Consider the following 22333-nt stretch of genomic DNA (forward strand, 5'->3'; position numbering starts at 1 on the left):
ACATGAAAGTGTATATATATATATATATATATATATATATATATATATATATATATATATATATATATATATATATATATATATAAAATTACACTTATTTATTAACCGTTGGTTATTGATCTAATTATTCTTTATTTTTGTTTGTTATTTGAGATTGTGATGGAGTAACAATTTGATGATTCCATTTAAAACAAATGTTAAATTAGTACATGAATTATTATTCTATAGGTTATTAAGGGTTAAACAGATCTCAGTTGATCTGTGATATGCACCAGACAATGAAGATTGTAAGAATTTAGCTCTGAAACATGATAATTGCTTTTTATCAGCATGCTTAATTATAGACTATTATCCAAGAATTAAATAATTAAACACTTAAGTTAGTAAACAATTAGGCCCACTAGAGCAATTTTATGTTGAAGCTGATCCTGAGCGGGAATTGGTTTAAGGAGACCCCTGTTTTAACTAATTTCAAAGGCCAAATAATCAGTCAGTGTCTACTGGTTGATCAGTGAAATAATTGATGCTTTGTTGATTAATCATCAATCGTTGCAGCCCTAGTGCACAAATGTTTTCCTTTTTCCAAATGTCCCATTTGATTCTCGTTTATTCATTTTAGGCCTGATGAAAGTGAAGGAAGAAAGACAAGATCTGAATGAGGTGGAGGAGAAACATCCGTGTCAGAATGATCATGATGTCAATGAAGAAAAATCAGCGAGTTGCAGCATTCAGATAACAGAAGTCAAAGTTAAAGCCTTTTAGCTGCCCTCAGTGTGGAAAGAGTTTTATAGAGAGAGCACGACTTAATAAACACATAAGAACTCAGGTGTGTGGAAAAGGGAATAGCTGTTTTCAGTGAGGAAACACTTTCACATGTAATGAAAAGCTTAAGAATCACATGTTAATTCATGCTAGGATAAAGCCTTTCAACTGCTTTCAGTGTGGAGTTTACATTCATGTTTATATTCATTTAGCAGACACTTTTATCCAAAGTGACTTACAATTGGGGAATACATGGAGCAGTTAATCTCAAAGAGGTAAAACAGACACAGAAAGTGCTCGTAAAACCAAATTTCATTGTTCAGATAAGTACAAGCTCGACTGGGAAAGTTTAAAGATAAGATTTTTTTTTTCTCAAATGGTAACAAAGAAGATACATTTTCAGCCATCGCTTGAAAATTGTCAGGGATTCAGCATTCCGGATTGGGGTGGGAAGATCGTTCCACCAGCCAGGAATGGTGAACGAGAATGTTCTGGAAAGTGATTTACAGCCTCTATGTGGTACCAACAGGTGTCGTCCACTAGCGCATCTCACACTTTTGGATGTAGATTCGTAATAGTGAGTGGAAGTAGACTGTTGCGGAGCCTGTGGCTGTTCTATATGCAAGCATTGATGGTCTTGAACTGGATGTGAGCCACAACTGGACTGGACTCTTTTGGACTGGTTGAAGACCCATTGTGCCACTGCATTCTGAATCATTTGTAGAGGTTTGACTGTGCTTGATGGAAGTCCAGCCAGAAGAGTATCGCAGCAGTCCAGTCTAGAAATGCCAAGAAATTGTGCTGCATGCTCTGTCTGATGTTGTTTCACCTGTAAACGAGGATTTGATCGTCACGTTGGAATTCACACTTCTGGAAGAGCTGCCTCACCAGAAAAGTCACACAAATTAAAAGACTCGCATCTGTCCTGCTGGTTTTTCAAATTCACAAAAAAAAAAAAAAAGGATAATTGTGCTCTGTGTGGGGATGGATATTGTTAAGGTATTAAAGGCATTACTGTTACTCCTGATTTATCTGGTATTATCAGTTGTTTTTGTTATTTGTCTGAATTCTCAAGATGTGAAATCTCTCTGTCAAAGCTATTAAAACTGTGTGTGTGTGTGTATTTTATATATATATATATATATATATATATTAGGGATGTGCAACAGTGATCGAGTACTCGACCGCAACAGCGATGATCGATCACGTAAACGTTTTTTTTTTTTTTTTTGATTGGTTATGGCAGCACGATGGGCGGCGCCCTGATCTCTGATTGTTAGCTTCCCACTTGATGCCTCAAAAGAGGTAAGAAGACAGCTAATCATGGCCTCAAAGTCACATAGTGATGGCTGGTTTCCCTTTAAGAAGAACGATGAAATGCAGTTCAGGGTAAGCTGTGCAGCGCCAAGCTGTCCCACGAATCTACAACAAATACAATGCGCTATAATCTAAAATGTGTAAATAAAATATCTGGCGATAACAGAGCGGCAACTCAGACGAGTTGCAACGCAGGCAGAACCGAGAAGACGACAGAGCTATTCGCTGAAATGGTGGTGAAAGATTTGCTGCCCATTAGTTTCAGGGACAGAGAAGGTTTACTTGTCCAGTGGTACCTGGCTGTTCCTGCAACATCTGTTCCAGCGGAGCGAATTTATTCCGCTAAATGTGAACAGGCTGCGCACTCGGCTCTCATCGTAGACCTACTTATCTTTTTGAATAGACATTTGAATGTTTCACAGGTCGTGGTAAATATAATAACCATTTTTTTAAATAGTATAATTTTTTCAGTTTTGAGCTTTAGCCATAGTTAAAATATCTAGGCTATTTGGCCTCTGTTTTATACATTATAATAGTTGTTTGGTTAAACTTTGTGAACTTTTTTCTTTATCTTTTAAAAACTACGTTTCACCGCTGGATCAAAATATGCTGCTAAAGTTATACTGGAAGACAAAAATGCAGTTGAATAAAGTAGCAAAAAAAAAAGTATCTTTGTGGGTTAATTTTTAAATCACAGACAAATAATGAAATGGTCTTTATAAAAATAAAAAGATTTTTCTTTATATTTGTTCATTTTCATAAAAATCTTCAGATTTTTTCTTTATATACATTATGACCATGCCCCGCCCCCCGCATTAAGCCCCACCCCAAATTAATCGATTAATCGTTTTTGAAACCTATCGATGATCGAAATGAGAAATTTCCCAAAATGCCCATCCCTAATATATATATATATATATATATATATATATTAGGGATGGGCATTATGCAATATGTCATCTGCTGAGAATCTTTTAATTGGCAATTTTAATTATATTTTACTGTGCAAAGAACATGCGGAAAGAATGAGTCAAGCACATGTTTAGTAGTCTCAAGGCGCTCATTGTATTCTGCACTCTGTCAAATACTACTGTCATAAACAATAGTGCAGAAACAATGTAAACAGAACACACTTCTTGGTTTCAAGTAAATGCACAAATTACATTATTTGGGTAACACTTTACAATAATTCACTAATACTTAAACAGAAAAGCAAGCAGGTGCATTATTTGGCATGGCAGCCAATACAAATAATAACCGTTTCCTTACCTAAATCCTGCATTTGTACCAGGCTTGGTTGCAGAATCATATCCCTCTATATAGTAGCTAGCCATCTCTGCATGAAGAACAAGTTTGATTTAAATTCTGAATATAGTATACAGCATGCAAAGAGCGCTCCCTTTAAATTTATGAAAAACTCACTCATTTATCATGATCTTACAAAGTTGCATTTTAACCAATGAATGTGACTACACAATGAAATTGAAGTTACTCAGAACCAGACAAAAAGTGTTGAGTGCGTGGATTCCAACCTAAACCTCTCTGATTGGCCATTGCTTTGTAGAAATCAACAAACAGGTCTGTGATCGGCTGGCTACTCTGCAAAAGTGCATTGTAAAATCATTTGGGGTCAAAGCCTCCCTCTGGCACCGGGCCTATTAACGAGTATCCAAGAAGTTAAACATATATCTTAAACATAAACAGTTTCGAAAATATTGGGTGTGTGTCAGTATAATGGATCCATGCATTTCTTATATTAGGGTAATAATATTAATCAAACAAAAGAAAAACATGAGAATCACTCACTGCTCTAACTTTAACAGGTTTAATTACTTCATACAATAATACAGTTTTCATAGGGACAGTTAAATACTGTATATTTAGGACATTTGTATAGTTTTATCTAATGGTATCCAACTTAAGATCTTCCTGTTGTGTGGTCATCCCTTCAGTATTTGTGTTCAAAGCAAACTTGGCTCAGGACAGGATTCAGAAGCTGTTGTGAAGACCAGCGTTGGTGATCCCGAGGAGACTGCAGGTTTCTCAAAGTCATTGACCATTACTGGTATGGGCGTTCTTGAATAATAATTGTTCTTGGCGAAAGCAATATGGAATGCCTACAGTGTCATAATGAACTACTAAGAAGCTTTCACTAACCGTTTTAAGGAGATGTTTAGCTTAGCTACAGGAGTACTCTCCATGTTTGAACTGCGGTTGCACCAGGGCGCTTCTTTCACCAATGAATACACCTTGAGGTTCTTAACTCAGAGCCATATAGAGGGAGAGTAGTGACAACTCCATTGACTCCAATGGAATGCTTTTTTTACAGCAATGGCGGCTTGTTGAGCCTCTCAATAGTTCCCGAAAGTAGCAGCAAATTGATCCCGTCCCGTAGAGATGCAGCAGAACAAACCGTTTATGACACACATTTAAAAGGTAAGATGTTTAAATAATAAGATTGTACATTATCAGTATATCTAAATAACAATAAATTGTAAATTAAAACCTTCTAGTAGATTATTACTCATTAAATGAGTAGATTTAAGGGATGTTATCAGATAACTAACACATTAGGCTAGGATTGGAGCTGAATAAAATTAGTAACGAACACCCTATTAATTGTAAAATCAGTTTTCTTAATTCAGTTTCATCCAGTGTGTTTGAACAAAGTTAATGCTAATGTTATATATTAGTTCAATTTAACATTTGACCACGTGTGACAGCGGTGAGTGGAAGAGGTAAAAATGAGGTTATAAAGTTTGTTCCTTATTACACGTATTAAATTAAATTCCTTAATAATTAAAAGTACCCTATTTGTCATGGTTCGCAGGTTTGTCTGTTCATTCTGTGTTCACTGCTCTGGTCTGATTGTCTGTCAGCGTCAGATGTGCTGACGAGAACTCAGATCCACGGCATGTGCGTCTTGTTCTGTGGGTCTACAAATAGTCCTGTGTTTGTCTTGTTTGGTGTCAGATTGTTGTTACTGGTTCTCTGTTGTCTTGCGCCGTGCAGTTTCCTCCAGTTCCTGTTTGTTTGGACATTTCTGCCACCAGTGCTAGTGTCTTGGACTGTTGTCTGAGTTTACTTCTCGCATTGTATTTCCTGTATTGGTTCTTGTCTTCGAGGATTCAGCCCACTGCAGTCCCTGCGGTGCCAAGGAACTTCTGCCGACCAGAGACTTTGTAAGACTTTTAAGTGTCATTTCGGGGGATTTTTTTTTTTGCCTCAACCTCAGCCGTATAAATCTTTTGGAGATTTTTCCTTCTACTCCACGGCATGATGGAAGCCTGCTGGATAGTGACTGAGCTTCTTTCTCCAAAAAGCACCTGCCTTGAATTCTAAGTTTACTAAGATGCTGTTATCTCCAGCAGGATTATCATCAGTTTGCCATGTTGCATTTTCCACAAATGCTGGCAAACCTAATTAATTTGTGGACAATGGAGCCTACAAAATGTAAGACCCTACATTTCTCTGTTTTTGTGAGGTCAAGTGCTGTTCTGTTCTCCACCATAAGCTGATGGAGTGACATTTTGTTTTACTGTGTCCAGGATAGAGTTGTGACGTTCGCGAACGAACCGATTCTTTTGAACGGCTCATAAACATGAACGATGGGAGCCGAGTCGCGACTGGAGAGGAGCCGTTCTTTCTATCGTTCTTTTTTCCTATACGTGTTTCACACAGATTCATACAAATGAGCTCCTCCAGGAGACAGAACAGTTATAGGGGGAGGGGCGCACCCAGCGCAGGCCAACCCTTTATAGCGTGATGATATTAGTTATTAGTTGTGCATGCATTTACATTGCATTTTGTGTTCATTTAAAACTTATTTTAAAATCATTAAAAATGTTCTTTTGTGATACTCTACTTGTATAGAAATGTTTCACTAAAAGCTGTTTTCCACAGACATTCATTGCAGCCCACTTTGTTATTGTTCATTGACTTGAAGGGGCTGATGTCCTATTTGCAAAGTTTACAGTAGTAATAGTATGTAGTATGTAGACATTTCCATTTTATTTATTCTAATTTTATCTACTTTAAAAAAAAAATAGTTTTCTATCAAAATGTTCTTGTGTGGAAGTGTTTGTAGTAAAAGCTGTTTTGCACAGAAATTCATTGCAGCCGGCTTTGTTTTTTATGTTTATTTGTGAGTAGGTATTGTATGAATAACATAAGTCAACGTAGTTTTACACACACACACACACACACACACACACTTTGTACTAAAGGTAAATCAAAATAATGATGTCACTGTCTAAGCAGAGGGATTTGTGCAACCCTATGGAATATAGTCGACACATGAGAAATGAGGTAATAATCAATATTTCAGAATAATTCAAACTCAGATATTGGTGTGTGATATCTGAGCTTTAATTATTTGACTACAAATTTCACCTCATAATACCTCCCAGTGATTATTTCCAGGATAAACTGAGATGCTCCCAAGCTGGCTTCTTAAAACTGACTAAATATTTCAAAAGAGCCAAAAGAGCCATTCTTTTGAACGGCTCTTTGAAAGGAACGGATCGCGAAGATCCGGATCCCCTCAAAGAGCCATAAATCCCATCACTAGTCCAGGAAGTCTGCCAAAAAGCTACTGTCATCTTCCTGGGAGCTCCCAGACCTGATGGTGGTGAGGAACTGCCCAACTGATATGATTCTCAGTGCATGATGGGATTCCACTGGAGTTGGAATGGGATTTTTAGACCTCACACAGCTGAATGTATTTTCAAGGCAGCCTTGTGTGAACCTTGAAGTTTACACAAACCTGTGTCCTCGTTTCAGCATCTCTTCCTGTATGCCCAAATCTGATTTGGTTGCCATTATCACCCCTTTTTGAACAGGCTTCCAAACTCCCTTATGACCAATCTTCATCCCATGGAATAGATGGATGAGATCCTGTAGGAAGATTATGGCCTTTTCATACTCCTCTATCTTGACCCTGCTCAGTGCTGTAATTAAATGGTGAGATGACATAAGATCAAACCAATGATCCACTTGCTCCAGGAACCACGCTGTAGTCAGGTAGGAGAGAGGGCGGTTTTCTTGATACACCATATACTTCAGCCCAGCACTTGTTGCTTTACTAAATACATTTAGATCAGGACCAACCTTCATTTTTTCAAAGTGCCTTGGCTCGATGGCTGCAGCTGATAGATGGGGAGCTACTTTTAATGCCATCCCTTCTTGAAAGGACAATAAGTCCTTAATAGGGACCACTGATCACAAAGGATTTCCACATGGCCTGGTTAGGGCTATCCATATCAGTGGTGACAGCAAGCACATGTAGCCCTATGGATGCTGCTCTCTCTATCAATTCTGTAATTATTGGCTTGTATTCTGCTCCATTGGTAGAATTGCCACTGTAATGATATGCCTCTACTTGTTTCCACCGAGTTTTGTTTCCAGCCAAGATAAACACACAAGCAAGTGTTGCTACTCCTGTGTGACCTGGCAAAGTGACATCACCATAGAGTTTGCCTGTGAGCATGTGCAGCTCCACAATTGGATTGGCCATTTTATTGGCCATGTGTGTGTGCACTTTGGATGGCTTAAATGCAGAGCACCAATTCTGAGTATGTGTCACCATACTTGGTTGTATGTCATGTCACTTGCTGACTGGCTACTGGCTAATTTGTAAACCGTACTCACGGATTCATGCAGCAAGCTACGTGTTAACAGAGTTTTATTGGATATTATTATGTGGAATAGGTTTACAGCAAAGTGTCTTAAGATATTCTCTTTTAAGTGTAGTAAGAGGTGGAATACAACAATTTAATAAGAAAGATGTGCATCAAAATTTTGCTTAATTTGTGATAATCTTAGAACTTTGTTCTTCTTTTCTAATTCATTTTGGATAAAGGTTTCTTATGCATAACCTGTATAATAATGATAAAAATAATATTTATTTCTATTATTATTATTTTAATTTATAGGCTAAAAAAATGAGTGCACTTAATCTTAACCCGCACCGGCCCGGCCACGGGCCGATAGGGCTTGGCAGGGCGTGGCTGTCAATTTAATAACCTTTGTTTTAGAAAAATATTCAATAAACTATCATAAACTATACATCATTTGAAAGCTAAAACACTCAATATCCACGTTCTGAGCTTGTTTTTTAAATCAATACAGCAGAGAGGAAAGGGTTAACATAAATACTGAAGGACCGGTCATTTAAACTTGTACAAATTGCGCGACAGTACTTACGTTTCATCGCCTATAGTTCTGGTCAGCTCGGACTATTCCAAGAAACACCAGCACACATTTCAAGGTAAGGGTCCACTCTTTAAGATGCATCCCACTTTTTAATCCAAAACAACGCATAAATAGGGGAAAAAACGAAAGACCATCCTTTGTTTACATGCGCGATTTGAGTTATAGTTGTCGATAGCGTCCATTTTCAAAGAAATATCGATTCTAAATCGTATTCCAGCTTTTGTTTCTCATAGAATGGTCTCTTCCGAGTAAAATGAGCCCTCCCTCGTCTCTCTCCTTCAATCACAGGCGATGTTATAGCCCAGAACACTCCAGGGGTCACTGACTGGTTTAGCGAGGTGCCAATCGCCACACCTCGTGTTTGGCTATTGTAAGCTAGCCAATGCCTAGCCAGCACAGTTTTGATCGATGGAAGTGATAGCCAACCATAAGGACGTTTACAGCGATTCACAGTTTGCACCGTTACGTAAGCAGTTTGGAGAATCACCGTCCGCAAAAAAAAATAGAGTTTGATCGCAGGAAGGGACGTGTATCATAGTCGGTGAACGCGGCAGATTCAAATCAACGATCGGTGTGAAATTTGGAAAACGGATTATTATATTTATAGGAATCTTAAGGCGGTGGGGCACGACTGTTCCGTGAATGGATCAGAGGTAGGTGGGGGGGAAATGGATAATATGGAAGGGAGAGGTGAAGAAAGGGGAGGGTTGGGGAGGGGACAGGAGGGTGATAAACATGATAAAAGAAATAAGAGGATAAGGAGTGATAGTGTTGAGGATTCTGAATGGGATGAAGAAAACCAGGAAACTTCTCAAGAAGGGAGGAGGGAGATTTATGATGTTGTAATACGGTTTAATGAAAAGAATCAGGGGATTATGAAGAAGGTTAGCCCGTTTGTGTTAACAACAACATTAGCAAACAAGATAGGGGAGATTGAGTTTGCAAAAATCCTTAATGATGGGAATTTATTGGTAAGATGTGCTGATGATGGGCAAATGAAAAAAGCCCTAAACATCAAGGATATAGCAAAGTGTAAGGTGGAAAACACAGGAAGGGTGGGAATGAGGAAAAAAGATGGAAGGGTAGGGGTGATAACAGGGGTGCCATTGAGTGTTACAATGGGGGAATTAATGAAGAATATCAAGGGAGCAAAAGTTGTGAATGTCCAAAGGATGAAAACATCAAGAGATGGAGAGGTAAAGGACACAGAAACTGTATTAATCGAATTTGAGGAAGAAATACTGCCAAAAAAAGTATACTTAGGATTCATGAGTTATCCAGTGAGGATGTTTATTCCAAAACCATTAAGGTGTTATAAATGTCAAAGGTTTGGTCACACTGCAATGAATTGTAATAGGCAGAGAAGATGTGCTAGATGTGGAGGGGACCATGATTATGGAAAATGCGGATCAGGGGTACCACCAAAGTGTTGTAATTGTGGAGGAACCCACAATGTGGCATTTAGTGGATGTGAACTTATGAGACGGGAGATTAACATTCAAAAGTTGAGAATGCAAAAAAGAATAACATATGCAGAAGCTGTCAAGGTTTCAGGGGAAAAAGATAATAAGCGGGATGAAGAGGTAGATGTGGAGACACTAGAGCACAGGCAAAGTAGCTTTGAAGGAGTGTTTGTGAAAAAAACTGATTTAGTTACATTCATAGCAGGAGTGATAAATAGCACAGCAGAAGTAAAATCTAAAAATGACAAAATTCAGTTGGTGGTTAAAGCAGCAGTCAATCACTTGGGATTAACTGGACTGACATGGGAAGAAGTGAGGGAGACCCTTACTAATCAGTCAAGTCAAGAGTCCCCATGGGTTGGTTAACAATATTAATGGTTATTATTCTACAATGGAATGCCAGGAGCTTACTGGCTAATGGACAAGAATTTAAACATTTTTTGAATTTTGAGTTGAATGAGAAACCAGATGTAATTTGCATTCAAGAATCCTGGTTGAAGCCAAATCTAGACTTTGTGATCCATGGGTATACAATAATTAGAAGAGATAGGAATTCTGGGGAGGGGGGAGGGGTGTGCGTTATATTTATTAAGGCGGGTGTATCATATAGATTATTGGGCAAAGGGGATGATCAAGAGTATATAGTGGTGGAGGTGTGGGAAAGGGGGGAGGGAATTAGTATTATTAATTACTATAACCCATGTAAGAGGTTGGAGCTGGACAAGCTTCTAAGATTACCAGGGCAAGATGGACAAAAAATTATCTGGTGTGCAGATTTTAATGCTTATAGCTCGGTATGGGGAAGTGTACATACAGATACTAATGGTAAAATAATTGAAGAATTGATGGAAGAAAGAGAATTGGTGTGCTTAAATGATGGAAGAGGAACTAGAATAAATGTTTCAACAGGGAAAGAGTCTGTATTAGACATAACATTAGTATCTAGTGTGTTGGCTGGAAATACAAATTCGGAAGTGTTGACCGCAACAACAGTGGGAAGTGATCACTACCCTGTCTTGTGCTTAGTGGGAGAGAAATTGGAAGGAGGAACAGAAGATATAATTTCTAGGTGGAATTTTGGTAAAGCTGATTGGGAAAGGTTTAAGAATTCGTGTGATGATGCAATGGTTAAGGTTGAGATGGCAGGAAGTATAGATGATGTTAACAATCAGATAACCTCTGCAATTATTATGGCAGCAGAGGAAGCTATACCTAAGACGAGAAACAGGGCAAATCGAAAATTGGTACCTTGGTGGAATGAAGAATGTCAACAGGCAGTAAGGGACAGAAATAAAACGTTCAGGAAGCTTAAAAGAACACATAATGTTCAAAATCTAATACAATACAAGAAGGAACAGGCAATAGTTAGAAGGAAAATTCGCCAAGCAAAGAGGAGTAGTTGGAGAAATTTCTGTGATGAAATCGGTAGAACTACGCCAGTGGGGGAAGTTTGGGGAATGATTAAAAGAATGGGGGGAGACAGGAGGAAGTGGGAATATCCAGTTATGGTATCTGAAGGAGAAACTGCAGTTTCTAATAAGGAGAAGGCTAAGATGATGGCCAAATCATTTACAAGGGTTCATAGTTCAGAAAATCTGTCAGAAGTTGAGAGTAGGAGGAGATCTATAACTTTAAATCAGCATCTTAATGAAGTGAATAGGAAGGAAGAAACTGGAAGTAAGTTAGATGAGCCATTTACTTTGGCTGAATTGATTAGAGCAATAAAGAGGGCAAAACATACTTTCCCAGGGAAAGATCAAGTGTGTTATTTGATGTTAAAACGGTTAGGGGAAGAATCATTGTTGAAGCTTCTTGAGATGTATAATAAAATATGGAAAGAGGGGAAGTTACCAGGTATCTGGAAAGAAGCGATAGTGATACCAATAAGAAAACCGGGTAAAGATCCAACTAATCCTATTAGTTACAGACCAGTAGCGCTTACATCCAATCTATGTAAAATCATGGAAAGGATGATAGTAGATAGACTGACTTATGTCCTTGAAAAAAGAGGAATACTGGCTAAATGTCAAAGTGGATTTAGGAAGGGAAGAAGCACAATTGATTCAGTGGTGAGATTGGAGAATGAAATAAGAAAGGCACAAGCAAATAGAGAGTCAGTAATTGCAGTATTTTTTGACATAGAAAAAGCCTACGATATGATGTGGAAGGAGGGGTTATTAATCAAATTAAGTAAGATAGGGGTTGAAGGAAGAGTGTTTAATTGGATAAGAGATTTTCTGTTTGGAAGGAAAATACAAATAAGAATTGGGGCAGAATTATCAGATCAATACATAGTTGATAATGGCACACCTCAAGGCAGTGTGATAAGTCCATTACTTTTCATTATTATGATTAATGACGTATTTGGAACAGTTCCAGAAGGTATAGGAAGTTCTTTGTTCGCAGACGATGGCGCGCTATGGAAGAAAGGAAGGAATATAGAATATGTTACTAGGAAAATACAGGAAGCAATTGATATAGTGGTGGAGTGGGGATATAAGTGGGGGTTGAGGTTTTCTATAGAAAAAACTCAGTCAGTCTTCTTTACAAGAAAAAGAATTCAGGAAGGACTAAAATTAAAAATGTATGGGAGAGATTTAGAGAAAGTTGGAACTTTTAAATTTCTTGGAATTAATTTGGATTCACGTTTGACATTTGCAGAACATATCAGGAGAATTGAAGAAAAGTGCAAAAGAGTAATAAATGTAATGAGATGTTTGAGGGGAAAAGTATGGGGTGCAAGTAGATTAGCAATGAAGAAAATATATGTGGCCCTAATCCGTTCAGTGTTAGATTATGGATGTGTGGTTTTTGGTTCTGCAGCTCAATCTCTGTTAAAAAAGCTTGATGTTATCCAGGCACAGGCCTTGAGGCTGTGTTGTGGAGCTTTTAAAACTACCCCAGTATCAGCATTACAGGTAGAAATGGGAGAATGTCCTTTAGAGCTAAGAAGGAAGAAGTTGATGGTAAATTATTGGGCAGGACTACAGGGGCATAATGATTCTCATCATACTAAGGCAATGTTACAGGAGAGCTGGGAATATGGGAGAAGGAAAAGTGAAAACTTTGGTAGGATTGGGAATGACACAGCTAAAGAATTAGGAGTTTTTAATTTGAGGGTAAGTTGCACAGTTGTTTATCCAAAGGTGGCTGCCTGGAAGTTAGTTTGGCCTGAGGTCGATTGGTTTGTGTTGGAGGAAAAAAGGAGGGCAAAGGGAGGTATAAATCTAAATATGGTGTTCAACAGTCGGATAGCAGAAAAGTATAATGATTACACGCAGGTTTATACAGATGGCGCTAAGGAACCAGAGACAGAAGTAACAGGGTTGAGTGTGGTGGTTCCAAGTAAAGTAATTGGAATTAATAGAAGAACCTCTAATATGTTAGGGGTTTATACAGTGGAAATGCTGGCAATATTAATCGCTGTACGGTGGGTGGAAAAGACAGGGCAGCATAAAGTATTAGTTTGTTCAGATTCATCGTCAGTGTTAGCAAGTATAAGGTCATTTTATTCAAAAAGTCGGCAAGACATACTATATGAAGTCCTACAGTCAGTTACAAGAATATTTAATCAAGGAAGGTAGATACAATTTGTGTGGGTACCAGGACATGAAGGTGTGGCATAATGAGCTGAAAGCCCACACGCAGTTTACGTGACGTCATTAATTTGCGCTGGCATATAGGCTCCTTGCGCGTCTTTTGTGAACGCTCACCTGTTTGCTTTATGCTGCACGCTGCTGTGACCATTCTCAGCGTGTTCTCTGTGAAACCTCACCTGTTTGCTGCGCGCTGCTCTGACCATTTCGGACGGAAAACAATTTCCCATTTGCGTTTCATTACAATTGGCTTCATTCGGATGACTGTTGTGCGGGCATCTGTGGACTTCAGGTACGGGTATGACTGGTTTTAATTTATTGTTGTCTTATTAAAGTGTAGCGACTGGTTAGGTGGCAACTTTCCTGCATTTGTTTTGATTAGTTCGTGATTTGGTGGGAGAATGACGACTGTATCAAACTATTGAGGGAATATCCTTTTGGGTGCCTGGCCTCGCAGCTACGGAGAACTACAGTTCGTGCAGTGTCACCGCTGTTTTGTTTATAGACAATCTGATACTGCTGTAATACAATGTGTTGATACATACTGCTGTACATCTTTGCCTACACACACTTTCTAAGTGCATATTTTGCCCATATAATAAGATCTCGAATTATATTTCTTTGTTGAAACCTCAAGCAACTCGTGGTTTTCTTTCTTTGGGGTTTTCTTTATTTTGTGTAATTTTTCATGTCTAAATTGTCACTTTTGGTATAATATCTGTGAATTTATTTATTTCATATATTGTTTATTCATTTGAAGTGTTGATTTATGTATACAACGTAATAACTGTTGTTTTGTTGATTTTTGTTAAGTTTATTTTTCAAGATTTGTTTAATGGCTTTTTTGGATTGGATTGGGCCCATTAAGGTTGAACGTCAAGACCTTTAGGTGGATGAGTATTTGTCATCCACCTGTTAGCTTGTATAACCTTTTTTTTGTATTAATCTTTTTCTTTTCTGTGTGTGTGTGTGGTGTGGAGTGTGTGTTTGTTTTTTTAGGAGCTGCGGCCTTTTTGGCTTAGGAAATTGATCGTTTCCCTCCTATCTTTGGTGGTGGTGTCTACAACGTGTGCTGTGACCGATTATTTCACTGGGGCTCTTTGTGCTGTGAGAGTGAGTGTGCAGTGTGAGGGGAACGTACACATCTCTCGTGAGGCCGCCGCTTCCTTTTTGTGAACATTGCGTTTGTGGTTTGTCATTTGTCTGTGCATGGTTTTTATTATAAATTATAATAAACTTTTGGTAATTTTGTATAAATACCTGTGTCTCCATGTTGTTCTGTCTTTAGTGGGGAACCTGTGTGCGGGTATATTATTCCCTGGGTGAAATTCCCAGGGTGGCGTAGTCTAAACTAAATTCTATAACATCTATTGTGCCCTTTGTCCCTGTGGTTGCCACATATTTGGCGTAGTCGGCAGGGTCTGCTTATTATTTTGACAGGATTTTGGAGACATGGGTATTTATTTTGTTTTCTTGTGATTCTATGCATTTTGACAAAACAGCGGTGTCATAAACTGTTTCTCTCTAACATCCCTACATCTAGGTTTATGTATTTAATTCATAATTCTTTTCTCAATTAAAATTATTAGATATGGATGTTGAGTTGCAGGGGCCTGGTGGCCCAATTGAGGAGTGAGAACGAAAGGCTACAGGGACAGCAACCTTCAGTAAGTTCCATTAGTGATGCGCAGGGTAGTAACGCAGCAACATCTAGGCCTTTAGAGGCCGGTGCTGGCACTGAAGCTGTTGATAGGTTTGTTTTTGTCCCCAGGGACCGTAAGTGCCCAAAGTTTAGTGGTAAATCAGGAGTGGGTATTAATGAGTGGGTTGAGGAAGCACAGGCCTGTATGCGGGTCCGTTGTCTGTCCACGGCCGATAAAGCTTTTTTCCTTTTTGATCATTTAGAGGGGGAAGCTCGAGAGGAAATTAGGCATCGTCCTGATGTAGAAAAGGGAGACCCTGATAAAATTATTGTGGCACTTCGTGACCTGTATGGTTGTTCCTTGTCGTATGTAGCACTACAAGAAGCTTTCTTCTCCCGTAGGCAACAGGAGGGGGAGACCTTGTTGGAGTTCTCCCTCGCCTTAATGAGCCTTCAGGAGAAGGTGAAGCAACAGTCACCGGCTGCGATGCCAAATGCAGGGGTTTTGCTACGTGACCAGTTTGTTGAATTTGTTTTAGATCCAGCATTGCGCCGTGAGCTTAAACAATTGGTTCGTCGTGAGCCGTCCTGTAATTTTTTACATGTGCGTAGTGAAGCGATAAGGTGGGAAAGGGAAGGGATGTTGGGAGGTGCGAGAGCTCGGAGCCAGTCCCTCCCGTTAGCGTATGGTGTCCAATATGGAATGCAGGGGCTTTCTGGGTTAGAGGGTGGAGGCTTGGTGGCCAGATCGGAATTTGATGAGTTAAAAGAGATGTTAAAACTTCAACAGGAACAGTTGGGCCAGCTTACTCAAGGGCTTGCCCAGTTACAGGGTTCTTCCTTGCAAAAGCCCTCCCCTCGCAGGGGACCTGTAATATGTAGACGATGTCAACGTGCTGGTCACTTCGCTAGAGAATGCGATGGTGACCGGGTTTCTCCGCGCCCTTGGCCTCCTTCCGCGGTAGTACCCGTATCTGGGGGAAGACAGCCCCGCCCAGCACAACAGTCGGAAAACTAGTTCCCACCGGGCTGCAGAGCCACAGTCCGGTTGGGGTGTCAATGGGCTCGGTTTTTAAATCACGTTGAAAACATGCCTCTACTAATTTCGTCCTGTCCCCATCTTGTAGCCGTCTTTGGTGGGGTTTCAGTTCCCTGTTTGGTGGACACTGGTTCAATGGTGTCCACTATTACAGAGAGCTGTTTCCGTAGAGATATTGCACCAGGAGAGCAAGAAGCGCTTAAGATGTGTCATTGGTTGCAGCTGCGTGCAGCAAATGGGCTTGAGATTCCATATATTGGTTATGTAGAGTTAGACATTGAGCTGTGTGGGTGCTTGGTGCCTAAGTGTGGGGTTCTGGTGGTCAGAGATCCTCCTGGTGGCATGGGTGACAAAGTTCCCGGTGTATTGGGGATGAATGTCTTGCGCCGATGTTACCAGGAGCTCTTTGGTCAACATGGCCCTGCATTGTTTAGTGTGCCTTTTGTTAAACAGGCCCCGAGCATTATGGTTCATGCACTTCAGTATTGCTGTCACGTTAATACTGAACCTGTAGAGGGTCGTGCTGGTAGGGTCCGAGTTCGTGGCCACCGGGCTTGCTGCTACATGCTCTGAGCACTATTCTGATTCTCCTGTGCTCTTTGAGCCACTCGAGCAGGGGTTACCTGCGGGATTATTGGCGTCTCCTGCGTTAATTCAAGTAATCCGGGGTACTGCATATGTGCCCATTGTGAATGTTGGGATTTCTGATGTCATGCTTTATCCCCGTAGCCCTTTAGGAACGTTGGATCAGGTGCTTGTGGTCAGCTTGCCCCCAGATGTGGCAGAGATTCGATCTGTTGCCGCCACTGTCCAGACTCCGGGTCCCCAGGTGGTTCTCACTATGGAGGAACAGATTAATGTTCTAGAATTGCCAGGATTATCGGAGAAGGAGGTAAGTCAAGTGAGGGCGTTGCTTCATAGATACCAGTCGGTATTCTCAGCCCATGAGGGGGATTTGGGATGCACTGGTTTGTTGGCTCATGATATTCCCCTCGTGGACGATGTTCCAGTTCGGCAGCGTTATCGCCGAATTCCGCCCTCTGAGTATGAGGTGGTTAAAGCACATATTAATCAACTGCTTGAGGCGCGGGTGATTAGAGAGAGCTGTAGCCCCTACGCTTCACCGATAGTCCTGGTAAAGAAAAAGGACGGTACCCTACGCATGTGCGTAGATTACGTCAATTAAATGCCAAAACCTGAAAAGATGCATTTCCCCTGCCTCGCATAGAGGAATCTTTAGATGCCTTGTCAGGGGCCTGCTGGTTCTCAACCATGGACTTGGCTAATGGATATAACCAAGTCCCGGTAGCTGAGGGGGATCGGCCGAAGACCGGCTTTTGTACCCCATTTGGCCTATTTGAGTACAATCGTATGCCATTTGGGCTCTGCAATGCCCCCAGTACCTTCCAGCGACTAATGCAACGCTTGTTTGCAGTGCCAGTCGTTATTATTATATCTCGATGACATTGTAGTGTTCTCGTCATCAGTAGCACAACATCTGATGCGTCTAGAGGTGGTTTTGCATCGTCTGGAGGTTGAAGGGTTAAAGGCTAGGTTAGGGAAGTGTTCCTTTTTCCAGAAGGAGGTGAAATATCTGGGACATGTCATTTCGGCTGAAGGAGTGTCCACCGACCCCAGTAAAGTTGAGGCAGTGGCCCAGTGGCGAAGACCAGAGACAGTCAAGGACTTGCGTTCGTTCCTGGGTTTCGCGAGTTATTATCGCCGCTTTGTGGAGGGCTTTGCTCAATTGGCTGCCCCTCTACATCGGTTAGTGGCAGAATTTGCAGGGTCTAAATCCAGGAAGCATACGGTCGAACGCTTTGGCATGGCATGGTCCGAGCAGTGCCAAGAAAGTTTTGATGGTTTGAGAGGTAGGCTTACGACATCTCCGGTCCTGGCCTATGCTGATTTCTCGCGACCTTTTGTTCTAGAAGTAGACGCCAGCCATAGAGGACTGGGTGCGGTGCTCTCTCAGGAGCAGGGGGGCAAGGTATGACCCATCGCTTATGCGAGTCGTAGTCTACGGCCCACTGAGCGCAACATGTCAAATTATAGCTCCATGAAGCTGGAGTTTGTTGCGCTCAAGTGGGCCATGACAGAGAAATTCAGGGAATATTTGTTGGGACAGAAATGTGTAGTTTACACTGACAACAACCCCCTGAGTCACCTGAATTCTGCAAAGCTTGGTGCTACAGAGCAGCGGTGGGCCGCACAGCTTGCCTCATTTGACTTTGAGATAAAGTATAGGTCCGGCCGAAGTAATCGTAATGCTGATGCTCTATCGAGACAGGGTCCACCTGGCTGTCATGGGTTGGATCATGCACTTCCTGGGACTAGTGTACCAGAGGAGATGCTGTGTTCTGTGAGGCAGGGAGAAATAGGTCCCCACGTTCTTCAGGCAGCGATGTCCGCTCTACCGAGTTACTCTGCCAAGGAAATTAGAGTCCAGCAGCATGCTGACAGAGTCCTTGGTGAGGTATTAGAGTTTTGGGATGGTAAGATCTTTCCTAATGGGGAGGAGCGCCGAGGGCTCTCTAAGTCAGCACGGGTCTTACTCCGTCAGTGGAATAGGTTGGTAGATCGAGAAGGTGTAGTGTACCGCCGTGTTTTTCGTTCTGATGGAGGAGAAGAAATTCTTCAAATTCTTCTCCCTTCTTCCCTGCGCAGTGAAGTGTTGACCCTGTTGCATCAGGAGCATGGACATCAAGGGATAGAGCGCACTCTCGAACTGGTGAGGCAGCGCTGCTATTGGCCAAGTATGGCAGCAGAAGTGGCCCAGTGGTGTCGAGATTGTGAGCGGTGCCAGGTTGCTAAAGATACACAACCAGCTGCTCGTAGTCATATGGGCCATCTGTTGGCATCTCGGCCCAATGAGATTCTAGCAATTGATTTCACTGTCTTGGAGGCATCTCGGACAGGGATAGAGAACGTTTTGGTGATGACAGATGTGTTTACGAAGTATACATTGGCTGTCCCAACTCGAGACCAGTGTGCTGAAACCGTTGCTAGGGTGTTAGTAGGGGAATGGTTTTATAGGTTGGGAGTCCCTGGTCGAATCCATTCTGACCAGGGCCGTAACTTTGAGTCCATCCTGGTTCAGCAGTTATGTAGATTGTACAACATCAAGAAGTCGCGCACAACGCCTTACCATCCAGCAGGTAATGGCCAATGCGAGCGATTTAATCGCACCTTGCATAATCTGTTGCGCACCCTTCCTCCCTCAAGGAAGAGGGATTGGGCGTCTTGTCTCCCGCAAGTGGTCTATTACTACAATACCACCCCCCACCAAACCACCGGTGCGTCCCCATATTTTCTTATGTTTGGGCAGGAGCCACGGCTTCCGGTGGATTTCCTGCTTGGAGGGGTCCAGGACGTCGTTCCTGGAGATGTGCATGAGTGGATTGTAGAACATCAAGCAAGGTTACAGGCTGCTTTTGAAGGGGCCAGTGCACGGTTAAAGCTTGCGGCAGATCATCGAAAGGTGAACCATGACCAGCATGTTCGGGATGTCCCATTGACGGTTGGTGAGATGGTGTATTTGAAGGAGTGTGGTAGACGAGGACGCCATAAAATCCAAGATGTGTGGAGTCCTGTGGTCTATTATGTGGTGAAAGCACCAGAGGATAACGGTGCCGTGTACTCTATTGCATCACGGGAAGAACCCGATCGGGTTAAACATGTCCATCGTTCCCTGTTGAAAGGACGGAGTCAGGTAGTAACTCAAGAGTCGAGTCCTAGTGAGGGGTCTTCAACCCTGTTAGAGACGGTGTATGAGGAGGTAGACGAGGTGGATTGCTGGCATGTGGTCCCAAGGGAGCATCAAGAAGCAGGTGTGCCAGCCTTAGAAGGTAATGCGTTGGTTGAGTCATCCACTACTGATACAATGCCATTAGTGGCCCCAAGCGAGCCTGATCCTGATCCGGTAGAAGTGGGGGGTGGTAGTTTGGTTTCCATCTTGCCAGGGGTCATACACCCCCCTGAGCCAGATAATGGTCAGGTGAGGCCAAGACGAACAACTGCAGGACAGCACTCTAATCCTCATCACCTTCCTAGGGCATTAGGAGGTTCTGGGTCTGCTATTCGATCAGCAGCCATTTCTAGTTCAGTTTCCGTCTTTAGACCCTGGAGTTGAGTCCAACGTCGGGGCGACGTTGCAAAAGGGTGGGGTAGATTGTGGCATAATGAGCTGAAAGCCCACACGCAGTTTACGTAACGTCATTAATTTGCGCTGGCATATAGGCTCCTTGCGCGTCTTTTGTGAACGCTCGCCTGTTTGCTTTATGCTGCACGCTGCTGTGACCATTCTCAGCGTGTTCTCTGTGAAACCTCACCTGTTTGCTGCGCGCTGCTCTGACCATTTCGGACGGACAACAATTTCCCATTTGCGTTTCATTACAATTGGCTTCATTCGGATGACTGTTGTGCGGGCATCTGTGGACTTCAGGTACGGGTATGACTGGTTTTAATTTATTGTTGTCTTATTAAAGTGTAGCGACTGGTTAGGTGGCAACTTTCCTGCATTTGTTTTGATTAGTTCGTGATTTGGTGGGAGAATGACGACTGTATCAAACTATTGAGGGAATATCCTTTTGGGTGCCTGGCCTCGCAGCTACGGAGAACTACAGTTCGTGCAGTGTCACCGCTGTTTTGTTTATAGACAATCTGATACTGCTGTAATACAATGTGTTGATACATACTGCTGTACATCTTTGCCTACACACACTTTCTAAGTGCATATTTTGCCCATATAATAAGATCTCGAATTATATTTCTTTGTTGAAACCTCAAGCAACTCGTGGTTTTCTTTCTTTGGGGTTTTCTTTATTTTGTGTAATTTTTCATGTCTAAATTGTCACTTTTGGTATAATATCTGTGAATTTATTTATTTCATATATTGTTTATTCATTTGAAGTGTTGATTTATGTATACAACGTAATAACTGTTGTTTTGTTGATTTTGTTAAGTTTATTTTTCAAGATTTGTTTAATGGCTTTTTTGGATTGGATTGGGTCCATTAAGGTTGAACGTCAAGACCTTTAGGTGGATGAGTATTTGTCATCCACCTGTTAGCTTGTATAACCTTTTTTTTTGTATTAATCTTTTTCTTTTCTGTGTGTGTGTGTGGTGTGGAGTGTGTGTTTGTTTTTTTAGGAGCTGCGGCCTTTTTGGCTTAGGAAATTGATCGTTTCCCTCCTATCTTTGGTGGTGGTGTCTACAACGTGTGCTGTGACCGATTATTTCACTGGGGCTCTTTGTGCTGTGAGAGTGAGTGTGCAGTGTGAGGGGAACGTACACATCTCTCGTGAGGCCGCAGCTTCCTTTTTGTGAACATTGCGTTTGTGGTTTGTCATTTGTCTGTGCATGGTTTTTATTATAAATTATAATAAACTTTTGGTAATTTTGTATAAATACCTGTGTCTCCATGTTGTTCTGTCTTTAGTGGGGAACCTGTGTGCGGGTATATTATTCCCTGGGTGAAATTCCCAGGGTGGCGTAGTCTAAACTAAATTCTATAACATCTATTGTGCCCTTTGTCCCTGTGGTTGCCACAAAGGGATAAGGGGAAATTAACTGGCAGATAAATTAGCCAAGACAGCATTATTAAAAGGAAATATAGAAATGCAAGTGAGTATCAGCAAAGCAGAGGTTAAAAGTGTGATATGGAAGACAGTAAATCAAATGTGGCAAGAGAGGTTGGATAGAGAGGGAAAAGGAAGGCAATTATATCAAATCCAGAGGGATGTTAAGTGTACAGTGATTGGAAGTGGAAATAGCAGAGAGGAAACGGTCATCTCTAGGTTAAGATTTGGACATTGTTTATTAAATAAAACACTAAAGTTAATAAGTAAACATGACACGGGATTGTGTGAAGTGTGCAAGGAAGAGGAGTCAGTGGAGCATATGGTCTTGAGGTGCAGCATGTATGATGTTCAGAGAGAGATGATGAGGAATAAGTTGAGAGAGATAGAGGTTCAGGACATGACATTAAAAGGGCTATTGAGCACTCAACATAGGGCACAGACCAGAATTCTGATGAGTTTCTTGAGGGACACAGGGGTTTATAATAGAGTGTGAAGAGTCATAAGGAGTATTGAGGAAGGTTATACTATTATTATTATTATTATTCCTTTATTCCTTTATCCTATTATTCCATTTATATATATATATATATATATATATATATATATATATATATATATATATATATATATATATATATTATTAAAATTATTATTATTATTATTATTATTATAATTATTATTATTAGTAATATAATAGAGTAGAATAATGGTGAAGTGTG

This window comes from Carassius auratus, chromosome 4, assembly GCF_003368295.1.
Source record: "Carassius auratus strain Wakin chromosome 4, ASM336829v1, whole genome shotgun sequence".
In the NCBI taxonomy this organism is placed as follows: domain Eukaryota; kingdom Metazoa; phylum Chordata; class Actinopteri; order Cypriniformes; family Cyprinidae; genus Carassius; species Carassius auratus.